Source organism: Macrotis lagotis, chromosome 1 (assembly GCF_037893015.1).
Source record: "Macrotis lagotis isolate mMagLag1 chromosome 1, bilby.v1.9.chrom.fasta, whole genome shotgun sequence".
Classification (NCBI taxonomy): domain Eukaryota; kingdom Metazoa; phylum Chordata; class Mammalia; order Peramelemorphia; family Peramelidae; genus Macrotis; species Macrotis lagotis.
The window spans coordinates 703,839,912-703,852,629 of NC_133658.1; the positions used below are offsets into that span (position 1 = coordinate 703,839,912).

General features: G+C 32.2%; 1 protein-coding gene across 1 annotated transcript in view; it reads left to right on the forward strand.

The window, feature by feature from the left end:
* Nucleotides 1-12,718, forward strand: part of KCNH7 (potassium voltage-gated channel subfamily H member 7) — a 625,928-nt gene that overhangs the window by 540,261 nt on the left and 72,949 nt on the right. The gene's annotated exons all lie outside the window — the stretch shown is intronic.

A 12,718-nucleotide genomic window follows, 5' to 3' on the forward strand; every position in this document is an offset into this window, starting at 1 on the left:
GAGGTGTGAATTTCTTCTGAAAAAGTATGTAGGCTGTTAAATTAGCCCTTGAGTGACTTGGGAGAATTACTTAAGTTGAGTGAGACAGTAACAAAATAATATTCTTATTTCTACAAGGCCATAATTTGATCATAATTTCTCTGAAAACCTTTCAGAAAAGCTAATTTCAATACTAATCCATATCCATAAGATTTCTAAGTAGAATATGTTATAGCTTGTTAACCGTACTATGTACATATTTAATTGATCTAAAATAGTCTTTCATGCCAAAACTTTTGATTGCATTAGCAATTAACAAAAAAGGTGGAAAAATATTGAATAATATAATAGTATCTTCTTTTCCTTCCTATAAGATCCTTTACCTCTTTAAGGGACCACTCCTATAATGTATACAAACTTAAGGTATCCTGGAAAAAACTGTCAGTCTTCAACTTCATATCCAGGGGATATTAGTAATTCAATAAACTCCTTTCTGTGATCCAGGCATCAGAGTCAGCACAGTCAGATGATTGAAACCTAAAGCTCATTTCCAAAATTGTGTCAGAATTCTGGCACAGTTCATGAGGGTTTGTGTTTGTCTCAAGGTTACCCAGGATTTATGATCCCATCTCCAAATCTGTTCTGCGATGTTCTTTCCCTACTAGCAATCTGAATAATTGAGTCTCTCAAATTAGAAGACATTTTTGGAACTCTGAGACTCATTCAAGGGATTGTCATGAGTGAAGTCAAAGTCTCTGGCTTCCCAAGGCTTGGTCTGGAAAATTTTGAGTACAATCTTTAGTGCCAAATATTAATGCTAGCCCCCCAAAATGCTAGAATTGAAACCATTAGGTATGTGAAATCCCTAGTAACTAAGTAACTTAGGGTCATTCTCACTTCATTTAAAACTACCCTTGACTAATTAGGGAACCTGATTACTTAATTGCCCTGGCCAACCCTACATTTTAGGTAGAGGTAAAACAAATCCTTCCATGATTGTTTTGTTGGCTCTTTAGAATAAATTCTATCTCAAAAAGTAAAAGTTTTCTTAAAATGAATAAAACAGAAACTTTTAAGTAGTTCAGTTATTATAAAGCCACAGCCAGTTTCCCAAAAAAGCTATATTTGAATTTCTTTCTTTTTACCAGAAATATTGGTTGAATTTAAGAAAGGAATTTATAAGTGGTTGGTATTGATTTTTCAAATTTTCTCATGTTTTCTTGAGATTTGTGAGATCTTTTAGAAGAGTCTACTAGGCCTTTAAATCAATTTTATTTCAATGCTTGTTTCTATTTTCTCCTGAATCAGGATGGCATCCAATGATACCTTTGACCCAATCATTCAAACTTGGTCTAACCTTATCCAATCTAAGATGTGTTTATTGCAGTTCTCTGCATACAATTCATTAGAAGGTCTTCATGTGTGCTAGACCAGTATTTCCAGATTTGCACTGGTCCTGGGGTCAAGTAAGTGGACTGACAAAAATTGGCAAAATCTTAGAGTCATAGCCAGTTAACCAGCATAAAGAAAAAGAGTCTATGTCCTAAACCTAGGTTCTGATTTTTTTAGCACAGTTTGGAAGTGACCTGGGGTTCACAAAAGTGATGCTAATGGAACCCAAGCCCTGGCTAGTCCTCCTGTGCTGGAAAACTTGGAATATTTGGCAATAGGTGTATATAACCCTAGCTAAGTGCAGAGAGGCTGCTTAATAGAATATGTATATGCCATAACAATTCAGGAAGACTATCTGCTAAGGCATGGAGAGGTTGAGATCCACTTCTACAGTTTGAATCACCAAACTCTGAGATCATGGATCCTTGATGTATTGGAGTGAGAAGAAATGGACTCATTTTATTCCAATGCTTCCTGAAATTTTTTTAAAAAAGTAATATAGCATTTTGTTCCATGGAGTAACAGAATGCTTTTCATTTGCTGAAGCAGATAGATGTATCCTTGAAAGCATTTGACCTCAAATAAGTAACACTCTAAATAGAAAGTAGAACTAAGAACAAAATTTGTACATATTGGTCAATATGAGCAAACAATTTTTTTTTCTCATAGGGAAGAACTACCTCCTCAGAACATGCTGGATAATTTTTTTAATTATGTAAAAATAATGTATTTTACCATACATTACCATACATTAAGAAGGATCTGTGATTTTGTTGATATGAATAGCTCATAGAGGGACAACTTTTTTTCACCAAAATAAATTACAAGTATGTAACTTAGCTACTTTGTGGTGACTGCATATAGAAATTAAGTGACAAAGCACAAGTAATAAATTCTAAAGTCAGCATTTGAAGCTACAGCTGTCTACAGCTTTCCACTATATAAATTCACAGAAATTCTCTAGCTTTATAAGAAGCACACAGTAAAATTATCATCATGATTTCTACTCTCTTCAAAGATGTTTTGTTTACTCAGAGTCTTATGCAATCATTGACTACTAGAATGACAGTTATAGGGTAACTGTGGTTTAAGAAAAGATAGTATTTTTCCTAATCTGGGTCCTCTAAACTGTCACATTTCCTTGAACCTTTTAGAAACATTTTAGTTATTTTTAAAGAAGAGAAAAATTAATATAATCTGAATTATTCTGACACTAAGTAAGAACATTTAAAATACCATAAACCTAGAGCAATTTTAGGTCAAAGATGTACTCACTAAGTCACCCTCAACAAGTCATTCTCACCATCATCATCATCATCATTGTCATTGTCAAAAATATTCAGTACCCATCTGCAACTGGCTCCATGGTGCATGCTGTATAAAATGATGGCAAATGCAATTTCCAAATTAAGAACAATTACTAGTGGTGACAAACAAATGAAACTTAAAAGTTATCACCAGAAAAAGAATAAATGAAAACTTTATAAATATAGCTTTCACATTTTAGCCACAGGTTTTTGTGCTTTGTTTCTCTATTTGTAAATTGTGATTAAGAATTATCCCCTGATAGTACTATTAAACTAAATTTTGTCAAAAACTTTTGCTTAGATACTTAAAAATGAAGAAAATACTCAGAGTTCCACAAAACTATATATTCACAAGAATAACCATTTAAGTTTTCATTTAATTTTAATTAATTTAAATTTTACAAATGAGGAAACTGAGACTCAGTTAAATTTGGTGGTTTGTCCAAAATGACACAGTAAGTGGAAGACTTAGGATTTGAACCCAAGTCTTCTGATTCCAAATCCAGGTTCCCTTTCTAATTATATCATATTACCTTGAAAGAAGTGTAGTCTTTAAACATTTTATAGTCATAGGACATGGGACCAATTGCTAACCAACTTAGTTTAGGATCATATTCTAATTTAAGGTTAAATTGAAGTAATGATTAGATGGAGTCATTTTTAAAATATTCTTTTTGGCAAAATAATAATGCTTAAAATTCCATGGTTGATGTTGAAGTAGTTTAGTTGACATAAAAAGTGAACAGTTTCCTACAGAACAAAGCTCAGTGGAATTGGTAACCAAAGCTCCATCCAATTTGACAAGAAATTTCTTTGTTCCTTAGCTCAGTTCAACAGTTATTAAATGCCTATTGTTTGCAAGGTCAGGAGTTAATCCCCGAGGAAGATATCAAGAATAAGTGGAGGTTTCTTGAAAAATTAATTGAGTGTTTCTCTAAGTCCAATATTTTTAACAATATTTAACAATATTCTTTTATGAGACTTTTGCATGACTAAGAATTGTGTTATAATTAAGTCTTCTGAAAATTAAAGTTGAGGATGCCCAAAAGTAAATGAACATGGGTATATGGTATGTGTGAGTAAGTTGAGAAATATTAATGAAGAATTATGTAGAATAAATAACATAAAGGATAGCATCAGAAACATAGTGCTAGGAAAAAAATAAATGTACCAATAATTTAGCAAGAGCAAGAGGTCTGTGTAAGGTCAAGAGGCCTAGAGAAAATCTAGGCATATTGAGTAGGACTCCATCTAGGAAGTATTTGTGAGATATCATAGGGGAAAAAAATACATTGTTTCTTTACAACCATTGAGGAAATTTGTTTTGCTTGACTATACATATTTATTAAAAGAAATTTATTTTTCTTTTTTTCCCCAATGGAGTAAGTCGGAGAAGTTTTCTATCAATTTTTTAATAAAGCAATGGGTGGGGGCATGCTACATGTTGCATATACTTTCAGATAAGACCCTTGTATTATTAGCTTTACTAATAACATATAAAGAAATGGAAGTGATCTATAACTCTATATAATATAAAAATAAGATATAAAAACTTTTAAAAATATTTTTAAAAGACAGTTTGCAACAAAAATGAATAAAAGAATCACACAGGATGAATAGACATGGTATAGTTGTAATGTGTATCATCTCTACCTCAATAGGCAAATAAGTAACATAGTGGATAGACTCAACTTCCAGACTTCAAATCTAACCTCAGACTACTAGCTGAGTTACCTTGTTTGGCTCAGTTTCTTCATCTATAAAATTAGCTGGAGAAGTAAGTGACAAACCACTCCAGGTCTTTAACAAGAAAATCCCAGATGAGGTCACAAAGAGTCAGGCACCACTGAAAAAAAAAAAAAAAAAGCTGAACAATTTTACCTCAGTGCTCCAAGCGAAGATTGCTGCTCCTCCACGTTTAGGAGCTAGTTTCAAGGGTTGCTGTGATCAAGATAAATCAACATCTAATGAGGAACTCTATTAACATCCAGAGCTTGGTTAGGTTGGCCCTCTGATCATACAGTCAGAGAGTCCCTGTGCTTGGCCCTTCTTCAAAAGCTCTACAGTTTCATAAACTTTATTAGCATTAATGACTTGGGGGGAAAGACTTCCTAAAAGTCAACACAAAGAAATACTGGAGTAGTATTTACATAGAAGAAATATTGGAATAGCATTTACATAGAAGAAATATTGGAATAGTATTTACATAAAGGAAATATTGGAGTAGCATTTACAGTGAAGAGAATCTCTCACTAGCCATTGTAGAGATATTGTGTTGTTCACTTGTGTTTTTTTTCCTTAGCAAAGATTCAGGAGTGGTTGACATTTTCTTCTCCAGCTCACTTTACAAATGAGACAACTGAGGCAAAGAAGGACAAAGGGTTCAAGGTCATACATTTAGTGTTTGAGGTCCTAATTCCAGGCCCAGCTCTCTAACTACTGTGTCCAAAGCACTTTATGTACTTTATTTCACTGGAGCTTTACAACAATCCTGAGGATTATGAACTAACTGTTTGTTATCTACACTTTATGGCTGAGGAAATTTAGTCTGAGAGAGAGAGAGAGAGAAAGTGATTTGCCCAGGGTCACATAGCTAGAAAGGTATTAGAGTGACACCAGAAAGGTATTAGAGTGACACTGTGAACTCGAAGATAAAAAACCTGACTTTAAATCCCAGATATGTTATATCTCCCAGTAGAAGGTAAACTTTTTGAGGATAAGAACTATTTGGGGTTTGGTTTTGGGGGGCAGTTAGTTTTTCTTTTATGTTTTCCAGGGAATTTGAAGCCAGGTTTTCTATCTCCGAGTTCATAGTGTCACTCAATATTTTGTAGAATTAACATTAGCATAGATATTATAGTGTAACTCATCTATGGAGAAACTACATGAAAAATTTTGAAAAAAAATCATACTGAGGAGGGAGGGAAGGATTATAAGATCTGCCAGACTTTATTCATATTATTTTCCTTCCTCTTTGGGTCTAGTCGAATTAATCAATGAGCTATTGCCCAAAGTGAACAATCCAACTCCCATTTTAGACCTTTGCTAATCTCTTCCATAGGCTCCTTCAAGGTATCTCCTATATGAATCCTTTTCTAATGGCTTCCCCTCAATCACACAGACACACATTTTCTTAGTACACTCTCTTCATAAGATTATCTTGACTTTATCTATGTACATGTAATAGCCTATCCCCACCCCAACGTCAGTAGAATATAAACCCCAGTGATTTTGGAGACTATTTTTCCTCTGTATGTTTAACACTTTGAGTGATGCTTTGCCCATATTGATGTTTAGTAAATACTTGTTGAAATGAATCATATTCAACTATGGGATTATCCCACAGTTGGATAAAATCATAAATTTCTCTCAAAATTGAAATAACTCTGTATTTTTCCTTTTTAAAGATGCTACTGCTATTTCTATTGCTCCTGAGGATGCTGTACATGTGTAGGAATGTGGTTAGAAAGAACAATGTGTAATCAGTAATTCTTTCCATATTGGATACACTTAAAGAACATCTTTTGATTTGTTTCCTAGCTAGAGCTTTGTTGGTTAAATCTCTCACTTTTGGCAAGACTTTCTTGCTCCCTATAAACAGCCCAACATCTTGCCCTAAATAAAACACTACATTTCTGAAGACCCTAGGCCAGACTCATCAATCATCTATCATTATTTCTCACAATTTCCCAAAACATGTCAAATTAGTTAATTATATGAAATCAACTTATATAACATCTTTGGGTAATTTATTTTGCTCCCCGCTATCTATATACGTCTCAATTCAGTACAAATTCACAACAAACTCAATATTCAGGAAATCTCCATTGTAACCAAAATGCCACTATTTGAAGAAGTCCAAAGTTTACTTTCTAGTCTTCTTATGCTTTACATACTCTCCACAGACTCTCCAATTCAGTGACATTGACCTCCTTGCTTTTTCTCATACAAGGTATTCTATCTCTTGCCTCTGGGAATTTTCACCAACTGCTCCCCCCCAATGTCTGGAATTCTCTCCTTCTTCAAATCTACCTCCTGGCATCCTTGGCTTACTTCAAGCCTCAGCTAAAGCCTTACCTTCTACAAGAAGCCTCTCTTATTCTTCTTCCTGAATTGAGACCCAGAACTCTATCCACTGCACCATCAAACTATCTCTGAGAAGAATTCTAGTAAGATCTCAAGTATAATGAGTGACTGCTTATGGGGAACTTATGTAGGATTAGGAGAAGTGTGACAAGGGATGGTTAGGCATGGCAGGGTTCTGACCTACATCTTTAGAGGGATGAAATTTTGTATTCATTGAATTACGGATATGTGGTCAGTAGAAATGCCACAAATATACCCCTGAGTAAGTAGAACTCTATATTTCTATGCAATTACATCATTACACTTAATTCTATGCCTAATTATATATATATATATATATATATATATATGTACTATTAAATCCAATAAACATTTGTTAAGTATCTATTTGGATTCAGTATTGACCTAGTCATTGGGAAACATTAAAGCAAAACTAAAAAAAAACCCAAACCCAAAACAGTTCTTATCCTCAAAAAACTTACTTTCTACTGAGAGATACAACATATCAACAGAGAATTAAATACAAGATAATTCAATAAGAATATAATTAATACTGATGATTGCCATGTTAGGATAATCTAATTCTAAGGTCAATGGCTTTATATCATATGCTATATTTAAATAAAGAAAATAAAAAAAATTTTAATTGTTTTTTCCTTAAGGACTGGATAATTTGAGGGTGCAATAGTCATCTCTGTAAGACAACTTCCTTATTGACTTTCCTCAGAAATTCCATCTTGTATATCCCTTATTATTCCCAACATGATGAATACAAACTGGCACCAATCAGAAGCTCCCTTACTATTCCCTGACCTTTCTGTGTCTACATGAAAAATCACAAAATATTTGGGGAGTATTTTGTCTCTACTATAATGTTATGAGATATCAAAAAGTCATTCAGAGAAGTATTTTGAGAAGTACAATAAAAAGAAAGCAAGAGACCTTCATTTCTTTCTTAACTTTGGCCCTGACTTATCTTAATATCTTGGACTCCTTTCCCCAAATCTCCCATCCATTCACCCATCCATCCCCAATCCCCTGTCCCAAAAATTTTTTAAAGTAATCAATTTTACCCTATTAATTTATTTAACATAGCATTTTCAGAGGAGATCATATAGATGAAGATATTTTGAAAAGCTCTACTGAAAATAGAGGTAGTAGAATTTGAAGTTGTTATTAATACTGCTATGTTGTCCAAATATATAGGTACAAATATCCTGTAGTTTATTATACTTTTCCTTCTCTCCACAAATATATAATGCTGGATTAATTCCTAAAACCCATTTTTGGAATGATAATTGAAAATTATTCTGCAGCAAACATTCTTCCCATACTACATTTCAATTATCTATATCTTTCCTCTCCTCTGATAAGTATTAGCAATTGAGGGAATTAGTGGTTAACTGACCCTAAGGTCTAATGATCATAAGTAGCAAAATTGCTGGAAAATCTGAAACATTTATCTTAAATTTTTGCTAAAAAGAAAACCAGGAAAAAAAAGAGGAAGTTGCAGAGTCAAGAGAAAAATTTATACATTAGCAATATTGTAAAAACTTTTAATTTAAATTACTTAAAAACTCTAATCAATAATATTAATGAGGATCAATAATGATCAAACAACTTCCTGAAAAACAGATGAGAGAAAATGATGCATATATTTATAGAAATTACCAATACGGAAATGGTTTTGCTTGATAACACATATTTGTTATAAGGTTTTTTGTTTTTCTTTTTTTAACTATAGGGAGGAAGTGACAGGGAGAGAAAATAAATGCTTATTGATTAAAAAATTAAAATAAAATAAAATTACCTTAAAAAGCAAAAGGAAAATTAGCTCATATACCTACTCTTTGGAGAATCAAAACTAAAAAAAAAAAAAAAAAAAAAAAAGAAAATGTTTGGTAGAATTTTATCATATCCCTAAAGACAACAAGGAACATTTCACAGAACATTTAGTCATCATTTCTTGTAACATTAATGATAATAATTTGCAAATAGTCTACCATAACAAATTACTAGTGTATAAACTAGCATTGGTTACTTTCCTGAGTGATATGAGAGATAGATACATTCTACAAAAACTTGATAAGGTCCTCCAAATTAAATCAACCTGCATTATGACACCTGAAGACTTTAATGCAAAAGAGTAAAAAAGTCAAAATAATGGAAAGGACAGTCAGGAGAAAGTAATGAGAAAGACAATAGACAGGGCTAAGACCTTTACAGAATGAACTGTTTCTTTGAGGGGAAAACTAGCGAGAACTAAACATGCTAAATACCAAATAAAATTTACAAAATACAATTGATTATATTTTAACAGATAAAAAATTTTCTGATCATTTTCCCTGGATCAGCTGTCTATGAATAATCAGAACATATATTCATCAGTACTAAAATCAAAATTATTGAAAAACAAGAAAGCATAATTATAGGGGGAAAACATATTACATACAATAGAAACACCTTTAAACAAATCAAGAAGTATTTTATTAAACACATATCATATTTGGATAAATATGAGGAGAAAATTTTTTTAAAAACCTCCAATTTTACCCACTCTTAAGGAAGTCACATAATAGAGGAAATAATATGCCAACTATGTAAAGGAGATAATCACTAAGAGAAAGCTCTCAATTCCAGGGGAGTTGAGAAAGTCTTGAAACATAGAATTTTAGCTGAAATTTCAAAGAATCTAGGAAGCAAGGAAAAAAATGCCAAAAACATAAGAATTCTAGACATGAGGGACAGTCTGTGATAGGAAGTGGATTGTCTTGTGCAAGAAACAGTCCAAAAGCTTCTAAGAAGGCTTATGTCACAGGAAAGTACAACATGAAAGTACTGATAAGTAACTGACACTCAGAATTAGGGAAGGAACAGCAAAAATAAAATATCAGTACTGGTTGTGCTAACTTTACACAGAAAAGTAGCCAATGATACTGTTTGCCACAAGGAGACCAAAGAAGTTTGGTGACTAAGTGAGAAAATACATGACTTACCAACTAGAAAGGAATAGCTGTCAATGCAACTAAGGCTATAATATTTATAAAATCATTTTTAAAATCTGATGAAGAAAGATGATGGATGAAAATGAAGAATACTGTCTTATAAGGCAAAGAGAAGCATTGGAGTGAAAAATCAGTTTAAAGAACTGATTGACAAGACATTCAACTAAGCAAAGGTCATTCCAAGGGCATTTAAAGGGGAAAAAATGACAGAACAAAGAAAATAAAATTGATTCACAAAAATTGTTTTAAAAAACTTTTTTTTTCTCCATTGAGGGTAATAAAACAATTTTCCATGCTTGGAATAAATATCTTCTTTCCAGATATGCTTTATAAGGAGAAGTATAAATGGAACTAAAAAAGAATAAAGATTAGGTTTTTTAAAAAGCAGAATAGGGAGGAGATTTGAGATATAGATCATATAATTGTGAGGGCATCAGGGGATTTATAAGAAACCTCGGACCTTATTTTATTTAAAAAAGCAAGTAAGAAAAAATAGTATCTATCAGTTTACCTTATGATACTGCTATTTATACAAGATCTTTCATAGAGTCATCTATACATGTATTGAGGGGCATACTGGATGCCCATATTAATTAATAGGGGAAAAAGTAGAATTCTAGATGTAATATTCAAAAGTAAACCACATCTTTACCATTTCACAATTTATTGAAAGATGTGACGACTATAGGATCCCACAGTTATTAATAATGAAAAAGCATTTGATTTATAAAAAACACTTTTCAAGAAGGTGTTTCCAATTCATATATTAAAATCATTCAAAATTACTCAGAAGTTCTAACATAAATAAGATAGAAGAGAAAAATAAGTGTCAAAGCCCTGAGTTTACCCGCATATTTGAATTTTAAGATTATAATAACTGCTCATCTATCTTAAAGACATAGAAGAAAACTATTATATGTTAAATATGTTTTCCAAGGTACAAGGCAACATTATAGCTATGTGTAGATTGTCTTTTCTTGTTTACTCAACTATAGGGATTATGCTACATAAATAATCCGATTGACCTAAATTAATAGAGGATGCTAAAATTTAGTGAGAATCCTGACTTAGTGCAGAGACAAGTTTATTTTATGTTTTTATTATTATAAATGTTATTACTATTATTATCATCATTATTATTATTATTATTGTTATTATAATACTCTAACACATCCAAATTCCGTAGGAGAATTAATTAGAAAATACTCTACAATTTGCACTCTAAGACAGAGATTAAGAGCTAGTCAGTGAGTTTGCTATTTAAAAAATATGCTTTAAAGCAGATTCAACATCATGTAGAATGTTAATTTATATTTTGATTAATCTTAATTTATCAAGTAGCGCACTTAAGTGACCATCAGTATTTACCTAGAAGATCTTCTAATGCCATTTAACATGTCATCAGAGAGTTTTTCATGGAATTAATCAATTTTCTAGAATATTTACTCCATTTAGGTTATTTCTTTCTCTTAGTTACACATTGCAAATAATTGACAGAGTATTTTTTTCATAAATGATCCCTTTTATTCTTTATATTCTGTTCAAGGTTTGATAGGTCAGAAGTTATTTTGTGTGACATAGAAAACCTTCCAGATAGTCTTTGAATATGTAATATATGAGACAGTCAGTCAGTTCTGATCATTTCATTACATTCAATGATCATGGGCAGCTAGTTGGCACAGTGAATAGAACACTGGCCCTGGAGTCAGGATATTCAAATGTGGCCTAAGACACTTAATAATTTACCTAGCTGTGTGACTTTGGACAAGACCATTGACTTGCAAAAAAATCCAATGATCAGAAATATTATGGAAGCAAAACATTATATATATATATATATATATATAGTCCATTGTTAAAGGCCTTTTAATTAATAGCTCAGGCAGACAAAATCTATAAATTGAAGGTATAGGCACAGGACGAGCAAACATGGATAGCTTGCAATCCATATCATAGAAGAGAACTCCTAAATAGTTATAATAGAGCTATATAGCTTAAACTTGTGGAATCTTGTGACTGTATCACAAATATTGCATTATTATACATACCTACTAAAGTCTCACTTCTTTTTAAAATGTTTCTCCTTTCCTGTCACCCTCTTCTTTTCTATTTATGTTGGGGTAGGGCAAGTAGAGAGGTTATCATAACCAGAATTCATAATACTTTTGTGATCCCATCCCTGCTTTTGATCATCAGTTACTGATCAGTACTGGCTATAATCTGCTATTCAGTGGCACTACCTTTTTAACCTTCATTCTGTTCCTTGCACATTATACTTCTAATTCTGTGCGTTTTCACTAACAGTCCATCCTGTCTGGAGTTCTGACATCCTAACATTTCTACCTCCTCACTTCCCTGAATTCCTTGAAATCCTAACTAAAATTCTAGAAGAAAACTTTCTCAATTCCTCTTAATGCTAGATCTTTCCCTCAGAATCACAGAAAGCTAGAGCCCATGGAGACCTTAGAGATAATCTGGTCTAGCCATCTCATTTTATAGATGAATAAACAAAATAAAATTTTAATACATTAAATAAGTTTTAATAAATAAAATAAAGTTTTATAAACTGAGACCCAGGGAAATAAAGCGACTTGGTCAATATCACTCAGCTAGCAGAACTAGGATTCAAACCGAGGTCTTCTGACTTTTCCCATTCTCTTCTTTCTTTCATACTAAACATAAAGATGATGGTGATGATTATAATAACTCATATTTATATAGAACTTTCCTATTTATAAAATACTTTCCTCATAGGTAACCATGTAAAATTATTATCTTTAAGCAAAAAGGAAGTACTGGGAGCAAACGCTGTCATTTAATCATAGCTAGTGTGGAAAAGAGAAGCAATCACACTAAAAATTCTCATAACATTTTCTCTAAAAGAGTATTTATTCAAATTCTGGTCTATCTTAGATGTTTTTAAGATGGTTTAGGTCCAGAAATATCAAA